We start from the raw sequence: 10931 nt of genomic DNA on the forward strand, positions 1-10931 counted from the left end.
AGCAATTTCTTGCCTTCTGGAACTCGTTTTGTTTGGGACTCATGTCCGTCGCCTTTCCCCCACGAGCTCCTCGCGAGCGGGACTGCGCGAAGCACGCGCGCGCCAAGCGCGCGCTAACGCTACAACTGGCGCTCACCTCACGTGGGGCCCCTTCCAACGGGGCGACGAGCTCCGCAAGGTTCTCAGGAACGCGACACATCGCAGCCCAGCTCAAAGCTGGCGTTGACTAAGGTAAACCAAGACAGAAAACTCGCATCAGGATTCACAAGTTCACGAGGACACAAACTCACATCGCATGGAAAAGTAAAAACTGCAGTTTGCTTACATGAGGGGCAAAATGCTCTCACAAGTTTTTCAAGGGCTACGCTCGAGTTTGTGCGCAGGGTGAAATGACAGGAGAACAAGGGATCAGCCGGAAATGTCGCTCGCCGCGTCACCCGTGGATGCGTCACTCACGTCGTCATCGTCTTCATCGGCATTGTTGCCGCCATCGGCGACGCCCCCGACGTCGTCGTCAACCACGTTGCTTTCGTCTGCGGCGACCACCACCGTGTCGTCCTCGGAAGTGAAGGCTCTGACCAACACGTCCACATTGTCCTCAACCCAACACGCTAGGTCGCCCCGGACGGCCGTGGGTACGGGGGCGATGGCGGCGTCGAACTCAAAGTTAGGGTCGACATTCAGGTGGTGGCTGAAGACGCGGGAGAAAGCGCGCTCGAGCAGGCCACGACCCCTTTCCTCCACAAGCTGGAGAGCTCTGGCAGATCGGGCCTCCAGGCGCATCACCACCTCGGTGAAGAAGGTCAGGTGGCTGGCATAGTCATTCGAGTGAGGGGCCGGCGCCTCCACGTCGCAGATATGGCCCAGGGCGATATTGGCCCCGTTCCGGAGATCCTGAAGCATAGGGGTATGCTCGTGCTCTAGTGTGCGTCGCTGAAGCATTTCTTCCGTTTTCTGCCTCGCGATGGCCTCAACGTCATCAACCCGCCTCCGGAGGGAACGCAGCTCGGCGCGGGCGGAGGCCAAGTCCGCCTGCGTCGTGACCAGGGCGGCGGCCGTGGCTTCCGCGCGCCTCTCAGCCTCGTCCAACCGGGGCCTGAGGGCAGCGGCCCTGCCCTCGTCCTCCACGCCCGCGAGCTTCAGCTTCAGGTCGTACCTGCCCTCCAGGTCCGCGCGAACCTCGGTCACCCGGCGGTTCACCTCCTCCTCAACTCCAGCCTCGCGAGCCCCGACGGCGTCTTCTGCTTGGGCCACTTGACGCTCCCTCGTCTCCAGTTGCTCGAGCTCGCGGCTACGCTCCATGGCCTCCAGGGCCAGTGCCTCCTCATGCATCCGGACCTACTCTTCCTTCGCGGGTGTCCCCCTCAGTGACGCAAGATCGGCCCTGCGCGCCTCCACTTGCTGCTCAAGAGACGCGCTCCAGGCCTGGAGCTCCCATGCGCGCTTCTCCGCAGCCTCGCAGCGTCGATCAGCCTCGCGAGCCTCTTTCAAGGCTCGTGAGCGTGCTTCGTGGGAAACCTTGAGAGACACCTCGGCCTTCGCTTTCTCAAAGTCACGCTGATAGCGGCCGAGGTTGATGGCCACCTTCAGCTTGCGCCGCTCCTCCGCCAGCCGGAGACCTTCAGCCTCAAGAAGCGAATCGACGCTCGCGAGTTCTTCACCAAGTCGGCTCATCGCGTTCATCGCCTCCTGGAAGAGCTCATGGCGAACCACGCTCCGCCCGTGCTCAAGCTCGAACGCCCGGCCTTCTTTGTCCTCCACCTCAGGGGCTACGGGTGGGGCGCCAAGCGGCGCGCCACCCCTCGGCAGGGGGATGGGGGCTGGCGCCACACCCGACACCAGCTCGTCCTCGCGAGAAGCCCAACCGGCTGGGGCTCGCTGCTCGAAGAGGAGCCAAAGATCGAAGCCAACAAGTTGCCGTCAAAGACCAGCGAAGGAGTCTTGGGCACGCTTGCCAAGCTCCACGCCAGACCAAGGGGGAGGAGCGACGAGGCCGCAGGTTCAGCGCGCCAGGAAGGCAGGAGTGCCCCTTCAACCAACCCTGCTCCAGGGGCAACCAGCGGACTCGGAGCACTCGAGGCCGGTGGAAGAGTTAAGGAAGAGGGAGGCCGTTTCTCAGGAGACTCAGCAGCCTCAGTGGAAGGAGCCCTGAAAGACTGGCGTCAGAAGAAGAAAGTAGTACACAGAGAGCCACAGTGGTACGATACTTACAGGTCAACGGCGATGTACTTCCTCCGCTTCAGCGGTCCAAAGATGTTGCTGCCGCTGGGGGATCCCTTCCTCTTGCGGAGCTCTTCGAAGTCCAAACAAAGGCGACCGAAGCGCTGGACGTGACGGCCGGTGCGCAGCGGGGCCAAAGAAGAGGTCGGAAGAATATCTTCAGGGGTGCCCAGTTGCGGCGAACAGCCGGGCACCATTTCACCACGACCTCCCGAGGCTCCTGGAGCCTTGGCCTCGGGAGTCGCATGCAGCGTCTCCTCAGCAACCGACGCCTTAGGAGGGGAGTGGCTGGCTCCTGAGGACGATGCCCCAGGATCACTACTCGGCACGTGCTCCTCACCACTCGAGCCGCCGGCCGCCGCCTGAGCTCGCCCACCTGCACCGTCACTTGGGGCGAGCTCAGCATCAGGGGCAAGGAAGGGAACCACGACGACAGGGTTCTCACGAGGCCCCTCCAGGCCGATCGGCCGCGGCCCCCATTCATCGAAGAGAGGCATGTCCTTTTACAAATTCATCCTTGTTCTTGCAGCGGTACAACAAACAGTTCTTCCCAGGCAGTTCGGCTGGCAGAAAGACACCCGTCAGGACCTTGAGCACTGTTCGCCGCGTCCCGAGGAGGAGCCCGGACTCCTGGAACCTCATGTGGTCCTGGCTGCTGAGCAAGGTCCACATTGGGCGGGAATGGCGCTGAAGCGGAGCGACCCGGCGTTGGACGAATTCCTTCACCACCATCGGCGCAGTTACGCCGCGATCCTTCAGCAACCTCAACCTGAGCCAGACGCGGGCAAGGCCGGGGCTCGCGAGCCGCTGATGGCTCCAGCCGGAGTTAGGAACAACGGGCCCCGACGGAGCCTGAAGCAGAGGACTGAGCACACTGGCATCGACGAACACCCATCGTGTCCGGAATTCGCTCGTGGATGGAGGAAGCTCGAAATCGATCCCCTCGCCCGCCGTCGCAGCCACGGCCTGGAAGCTCATGCACCCCAAGCATTGGCGAGGGTCGCCAGATGCAATGAGAAGAAGTGACGGAGGAGAGCTACCAAAGGAGCGATGCCCACCATGGCTTCGCACACGAAGGCGAAGACAGCAAGAAGAGTCACAGACTGAGGGTCGAGATGCAGCATGTGGATCTGATAATGCTCAAGCACAACATTGAAGAATGTGGAGAAGGGAGGAATCAGGCCAGCCCAGAGGGCATCTATGAAGATTGGGACCTCGGTGGCCGTCTGGGCCGTGCGAGTGCGAGACGCGGGCCAAGCCACCGTCTCCCCCCACTCATTGAAGCTGGAAGCAAGCATCGGGCGCACCTTGTCCATGGCCTCGTCGTTGGGCACCCGAGACCGGCCGAGCGCCGGCGCAAAGGACGGAGGCGCGGCTGGAAGAGACAGAGGACTCTTCCCCTTCTCAGCTTGTTTCGGCGCCATGGCGAAGGAGCAGGCGGAGCGCAAGTCAGATTGGAGAAGAGAAGCAGAGCCACAAGGAAGCAGGGGAATTGGGGAAGCGAGGCGCAGGAGGCGGAGGAATAACTGTGTAGGCAGCAGGGGCCCCATAGCCAGGCGGATTCAAAGGCAGTGTGGGGAAGCGGAGACGCCCACGTCCAATCTGTTGGGGAACGTAGTAATTTCAAAAAAAATTCCTACGCACACGCAAGATCATGGTGATGCATAGCACCGAGAGGGGAGAGTGTTGCCCACGTACCCTCGTAGACCGATAGCGGAAGCGTTATTACAACGCGGTTGATGTAGTCGTACGTCTTCACGATTCGACCGATCAAGTACTGAACGCACGGCACTTCCGAGTTCAGCACACGTTCAGCTCGATGACGTCCCTCGAACTCCGATCCAACCGAGTGTTGAGGGAGAGTTTCGTCAGCACGACGGCGTGGTGATGATGATGATGTTCCACCGACGCAGGGCTTCGCCTAAGCTCCGCAACGGTATTATCGAGGTGTAATATGGTGGAGGGGGGCACCGCACACGGCTAAAATATCGTAAATCAAGTGTGTTTAGAGGTGCCCCCCTGCCCCCGTATATAAAGGAGCAAGGGGGAGGCCGGCTGCCCTAGGCGCGCCAAGGAGAGGGGGGAGTCCTCCTCCTAGTAGGAGTAGGACTCCCCTTTCCTAGTCCAACTAGGAAGAGAGGGGGGAAGGAAAGAGAGGGAGAGGGAGAGGGAAAGAGGGGCTGCACCCCCCTCTCCTAGTCCTAATAGGACTCCTCATGGGAAGGGCGCGCCACCTCCTGGCTGCTGCCCTCTCTCTCCCCTCAAGGCCCACTAAGGCCCAATACTTCCCCGGGGGGTTCCGGTAACCCCTCCGGCACTCCGGTTTTATCCGAAACTTCTCCGGAACACTTCCGGTGTCCGAATATAGTCGTCCAATATATCAATCTTTATGTCTCGACCATTTTGAGACTCTTCGTCATGTCCGTGTTCACATCTGGGACTCCGAACAACCTTCGGTACAACAAAACATATAAACTCGTAATATAACTGTCATCGTAACGTTAAGCGTGCGGACCCTACGGGTTCGAGAACTATGTAGACATGACCGAGACACCTCTCCGGTCAATAACCAATAGCGGAACCTGGACGCTCATATTGGCTCCCACATATTCTACGAAGATCTTTATCGGTCAAACCGCATAACAATATACGTTGTTCCTTTTGTCATCGGTATGTTACTTGCCCGAGATTCGATCGTCGGTATCTTGATACCTAGTTCAATCTCGTTACTGGCAAGTCTCTTTACTCGTTCCGTAATACATCATCCCGTAACTAACTCATTAGTCACAATGCTTGCAAGGCTTATAGTGATGTGCATTACCGAGTGGGCCCAGAGATACCTCTCCGACAATCGGAGTGACAAATCCTAATCTCGAAATACGCCAACCCAACAAGTACCTTTGGAGACACCTGTAGAGCACCTTTATAATCACCCATTTACGTTGTGACATTTGGTAGCACACAAAGTGTTCCTCCGGTAAACGGGAGTTGCATATTCTCATAGTCATAGGAACATGTATAAGTCATGAAGAAAGCAATAGCAACATACTAAACGATCGGGTGCTAAGCTAACGGAATGGGTCAGGTCAATCACGTCATTCTCCTAATGAGGTGATCCCGTTAATCAAATGACAACTCATGTCTATGGCTAGGAAACATAACCATCTTTGATTAACGAGCTAGTCAAGTAGATACTAGTGACACACTGTTTGTCTATGTATTCACACATGTATTATGTTTCCGGTTAATACAATTCTAGCATGAATAATAAACATTTATCATGATATAAGGAAATAAATAATACTTTATTATTGCCTCTAGGGCATATTTCCTTCAGTCTCCCACTTGCACTAGAGTCAATAATCTAGATTACATAGTAATGATTCTTACACCCATGGAGTCTTGGTGCTGATCATGTTTTGCTCGTGGAAGAGGCTTAGTCAACGGGTCTGCAACATTCAGATCCATATGTATCTTGCAAATTTCTATGTCTCCCACCTGGACTAAATCCCGGATGGAATTGAAGCGTCTTTTGATGTGCTTGGTTCTCTTGTGAAATCTGGATTCCTTTTCTAAGGCAATTGCACCAGTATTGTCACAAAAGATTTTCATTGGTCCCGATGCACTAGGTATGACACCTAGATCGGATATGAACTCCTTCATCCAGACTCCTTCATTTGCTGCTTCCGAAGCAGCTATGTATTCCGCTTCACACGTAGATCCCGCCACGACACTTTGCTTAGAACTGCACCAACTGACAGCTCCACCGTTCAATGTAAATACGTATCCAGTTTGCGATTTAGAATCGTTCGGATCAGTGTCAAAGCTTGCATCAACGTAACCACTTACGATGAGCTCTTTTTCACCTCCATAAACGAGAAACATATCCTTAGTCCTTTTCAGTTATTTCAGGATGTTCTTGACCGCTGTCCAGTGATCCACTCCTGGATTACTTTGGTACCTCCCTGCTAAACTTATAGAAAGGCACACATCAGGTCTGGTACACAGCATTGCATACATGATAGAGCCTATGGCTAAAGCATAGGGAACATCTTTCATCTTCTCTCTATCTTCTGCAGTGGTCGGGCATTGAGTCTTACTCAATCTCACACCTTGTAGTACAGGCAAGAACCCTTTCTTTGCTTGGTCCATTTTGAACTTCTTCAAAACTTTGTCAAGGTATGTGCTTTGTGAAAGTCCTATTAAGCGTCTTGATCTATCTCTATAGATCTTAATGCCTAATATATATGCAGCTTCACTGAGGTCTTTCATTGAAAAACTCTTATTCAAGTATCCCTTTATGCTATCCAGAAATTCTATATCATTTCCAATTAGTAATATGTCATCCACATATAATATCAGAAATGCTACTGAGCTCCCACTCACTTTCTTGTAAATACAGGCTTCTCCAAAAGTCTGTATAAAACCAAATGCTCTAATCACACTATCAAAGCGTTTATTCCAACTCCGAGAGGCTTGCACCAGTCCATAAATGGATCGCTGGAGCTTGCACACTTTGTTAGTTCCCTTTGGATCGACAAAACCTTCCGGTTGCATCATATACAACTCTTCTTCCAAAAATCCATTCAGGAATGCAGTTTTGACATCCATTTGCCAAATTTCATAATCATAAAATGCGGCAATTTCTAACATGATTCGGACAGACTTAAGCATCGCTACGGATGAGAAGGTCTCATTGTAGTCAATCCCTTGAACTTGTCGAAAACCTTCCGCAACAAGTCGAGCTTTATAGACAGTAACATTACCATCAGCGTCAGTCTTCTTCTTGAAGATCCATTTATTTTCAATGGCTTGCCGACCATCGGGCAAGTCAACCAAAGTCCATACTTTGTTCTCATACATGGATCCCATCTCGGATTTCATGGCTTCAAGCCATTTTGCGGAATCTGGGCTCACCATCGCTTCTTCATAGTTCGTAGGTTCGTCATGGTCTAGTAACATAACCTCCAGAACAGGATTACCGTACCACTCTGGTGCGGATCTTGATCTAGTTGACCTACGAGGTTCAGTAATAACTTGATCTGAAGTTTCATGATCATTATCATTAACTTCCTCACTAATTGGTGTAGGTGTCGCAGAAACTGATTTCTGTGATGATCTACTTTCCAATAAGGGAGCAGGTATAGTTACCTCATCAATTTCTACTTTCCTCCCACTCACTTCTTTCGAGAGAAACTCCTTCTCTAGAAAGGATCCATTCTTAGCAACGAATATCTTGCCTTCGGATCTGTGATAGAAGGTGTACCCAACAGTCTCCTTTGGGTATCCTATGAAGACACAATTTTCCGATTTAGGTTCGAGCTTATCAGGTTGAAGTTTCTTCACATAAGCATCGCAACCCCAAACTTTAAGATACGACAACTTTGGTTTCTTGCCAAACCATAGTTCATAAGGTGTCGTTTCAACGGATTTCGATGGTGCCCTATTTAGAGTGAATGCAGCCGTCTCTAAAGCATAACCCCAAAACGATAGCGGTAAATCAGTAAGAGACATCATAGATCGCACCATATCTAATAAAGTACGATTACGACGTTCGGACACACCATTACGCTGTGGTGTTCCGGGTGGCGTGAGTTGCGAAACTATTCCGCATTGTTTCAAATGTAGGCCAAACTCGTAACTCAAATATTCTCCTCCACGATCAGATCATAGGAATTTTATTTTCTTGTTACGATGATTTTCAACTTCACTCTGAAATTCTTTGAACTTTTCAAATGTTTCAGACTTATGTTTCATTAAGTAGATATACCCATATCTACTCAAATCATCTGTGAAGGTGAGAAAATAACGATATCCGCCACGAGCCTCAATATTCATCGGACCACATACATCTGTATGTATGATTTCCAACAAATCTGTTGCTCTCTCCATAGTTCGGGAGAACGGTGTTTTTGTCATCTTGCCCATGAGGCACGGTTCGCAAGTACCAAGTGATTCATAATCAAGTGATTCCAAAAGTCCATCAGCATGGAGTTTCTTCATGCGCTTTACACCGATATGACCTAAACGGCAGTGCCACAAATAAGTTGCACTGTCATTATCAACTCTGCATCTTTTGGCTTCGACATTATGAATATGTGTGTCACTACTATCGAGATTCATTAAAAATAGACCACTCTTCAAGGGTGCATGACCGTAAAAGATATTATTCATATAAATAGAACAACCATTATTCTCTGATTTAAATGAATAACCGTCTCGCATTAAACAAGATCCAGATATAATGTTGATGCTCAACGCTGGCACCAAATAACAATTATTTAGGTCTAAAACTAATCCCGAAGGTAGATGTAGAGGTAGCGTGCCGACGGCGATCACATCGACTTTGGAACCATTTCCCACGCGCATCGTCACCTCGTCCTTAGCCAATCTTCGCTTAATCCGTAGCCCCTGTTTCGAGTTGCAAATATTAGCAACAGAACCAGTATCAAATACCCAGGTGCTACTGCGAGCATTAGTAAGGTACACATCAATAACATGTATATCACATATACCTTTGTTAACCTTGCCATCCTTCTTATCCGCCAAATACTTGGGGCAGTTCCGCTTCCAGTGACCAGTCTGCTTGCAGTAGAAGCACTCAGTTTCAGGCTTAGGTCCAGACTTGGGTTTCTTCTCCTGAACAGCAACTTGCTTGATGTTCTTCTTGAAGTTCCCCTTCTTCTTCCCTTTGCCCTTTTTCTTGAAACTAGTGGTTTTACTGACCATCAACACTTGATGCTCCTTTTTGATTTCTACCTCCGCTGCTTTCAGCATTGCGAAGAGCTCGGGAATTGTCTTATTCATTCCTTGCATGTTATAGTTCATCATGAAGCTCTTGTAGCTTCATGGCAGTGATTGAAGAATTCTGTCAATGACGCTATCATCCGGAAGATTAACTCCCAGTTGAATCAAGTGATTATTATACCCAGACATTTTGAGTATATGCTCACTGACAGAACTATTCTCTTCCATCTTGCAGCTGTAGAACTTATTGGAGACTTCATATCTCTCCATCCGGGCATTTGCTTGAAATATTAACTTCAACTCCTGGAACATCTCATATGCTCCATGACGTTCAAAACGTCGTTGAAGACCCGGTTCTAAGCCGTAAAGCATGGCACACTGAACTATCGAGTAGTCATCAGCTTTGCTCTGCTAGACGTTCATAACTTCTGGTGTTGCTCTTGCAGGAGGCCTGGCACCTAGCGGTGCTTCCAGGACGTAATTCTTCTGTGCAGCAATGAGGATAATCCTCAAGTTACGGACCCAGTCCGTGTAATTGCTACCAACATCTTTCAACTTAGCTTTCTCAAGGAACGCATTAAAATTCAACGGAACAACAACACGGGCCATTTATCTACAATTAACATACACAAGCAAGATACTATCAGGTACTAAGTTCATGATAAATTTAAGTTCAATTAATCATATTACTTAAGAACTCCCACTTAGATAGATATCCCTCGAATCATCTAAGTGATTACGTGATCCAAATCAACTAAACCATGTCCAATCATCACGTGAGATGGAGTAGTTTCAATGGTGAACATCACTATGTTGATCATATCTACTATATGATTCACGCTCGACCTTTTGGTCTCCGTGTTTTGAGGCCATATCTGCATATGCTAGGCTCGTCAAGTTTAACCTGAGTATTCCGCGTGTGCAACTGTTTTGCACCCGTTGTATTTGAACGTAGAGCCTATCACACCCGATCATCACGTGGTGTCTCAGCACGAAGAACTTTCGCAACGGTGCATACTCAGGGAGAACATTTTTATCTTGAAATTTTAGCGAGAGATCATCTTATAATGCTACCGTCAATCAAAGCAAGATAAGATGCATAAAGGATTAACATCACATGCAATCAATATAAGTGATATGATATGGCCATCATCATCTTGTGCTTGTGATCTCCATCTTCGAAGCACCGTGCTCGTGATCTCCATCTCCGAAGCACCGTCATGATCACCGTCGTCACCGGCGCGACACCTTGATCTCCATCGTAGTATCGTTGTCGTCTCGCCAACTTATTGCTTTTACGACTATCGCTACCGCTTAGTGATAAAGTAAAACTATTACATGGCGATTGCATTTCATACAATAAAGCGACAACCATATGGCTCCTGCCAGTTGCCGATAACTCGGTTACAAAACATGATCATCTCATACAACAAATTATATCACATCATGTCTTGACCATATCACATCACAACATGCCCTGCAAAAACAAGTTAGACGTCCTCTACTTTGTTGTTGCAAGTTTTACGTGGCTGCTACGGGCTTAGCAAGAACCGTTCTTACCTACGCATCAAAACCACAACGATAGTTTGTCAAGTCGGTGCTGTTTTAACCTTCGCAAGGACCGGGCGTAGCCACACTCGGTTCAACTAAAGTGAGAGAGACAGACACCCGCCAGTCACCTTTAAGCAACGAGTGCTTGCAACGGTGAAACCAGTCTCGCGTAAGCGTATGCGTAATGTTGGTCTGGGCCGCTTCATCTTAGAATACCGCTGAACCAAAGTATGACATGCTGCTAAGCAGTATGACTTATATCGCCCACAACTCACTTGTGTTCTACTCGTGCATAGCATCAACGCATAAAACCAGGCTCGGATGCCAATGTTGGGGAACGTAGTAATTTCAAAAAATTTCCTACGCACACGCAAGATCATGGTGATGCATAGCAACGAGAGGGGAGAGTGTTG

Source organism: Triticum aestivum, chromosome 1D (assembly GCF_018294505.1).
Source record: "Triticum aestivum cultivar Chinese Spring chromosome 1D, IWGSC CS RefSeq v2.1, whole genome shotgun sequence".
NCBI lineage: Eukaryota > Viridiplantae > Streptophyta > Magnoliopsida > Poales > Poaceae > Triticum > Triticum aestivum.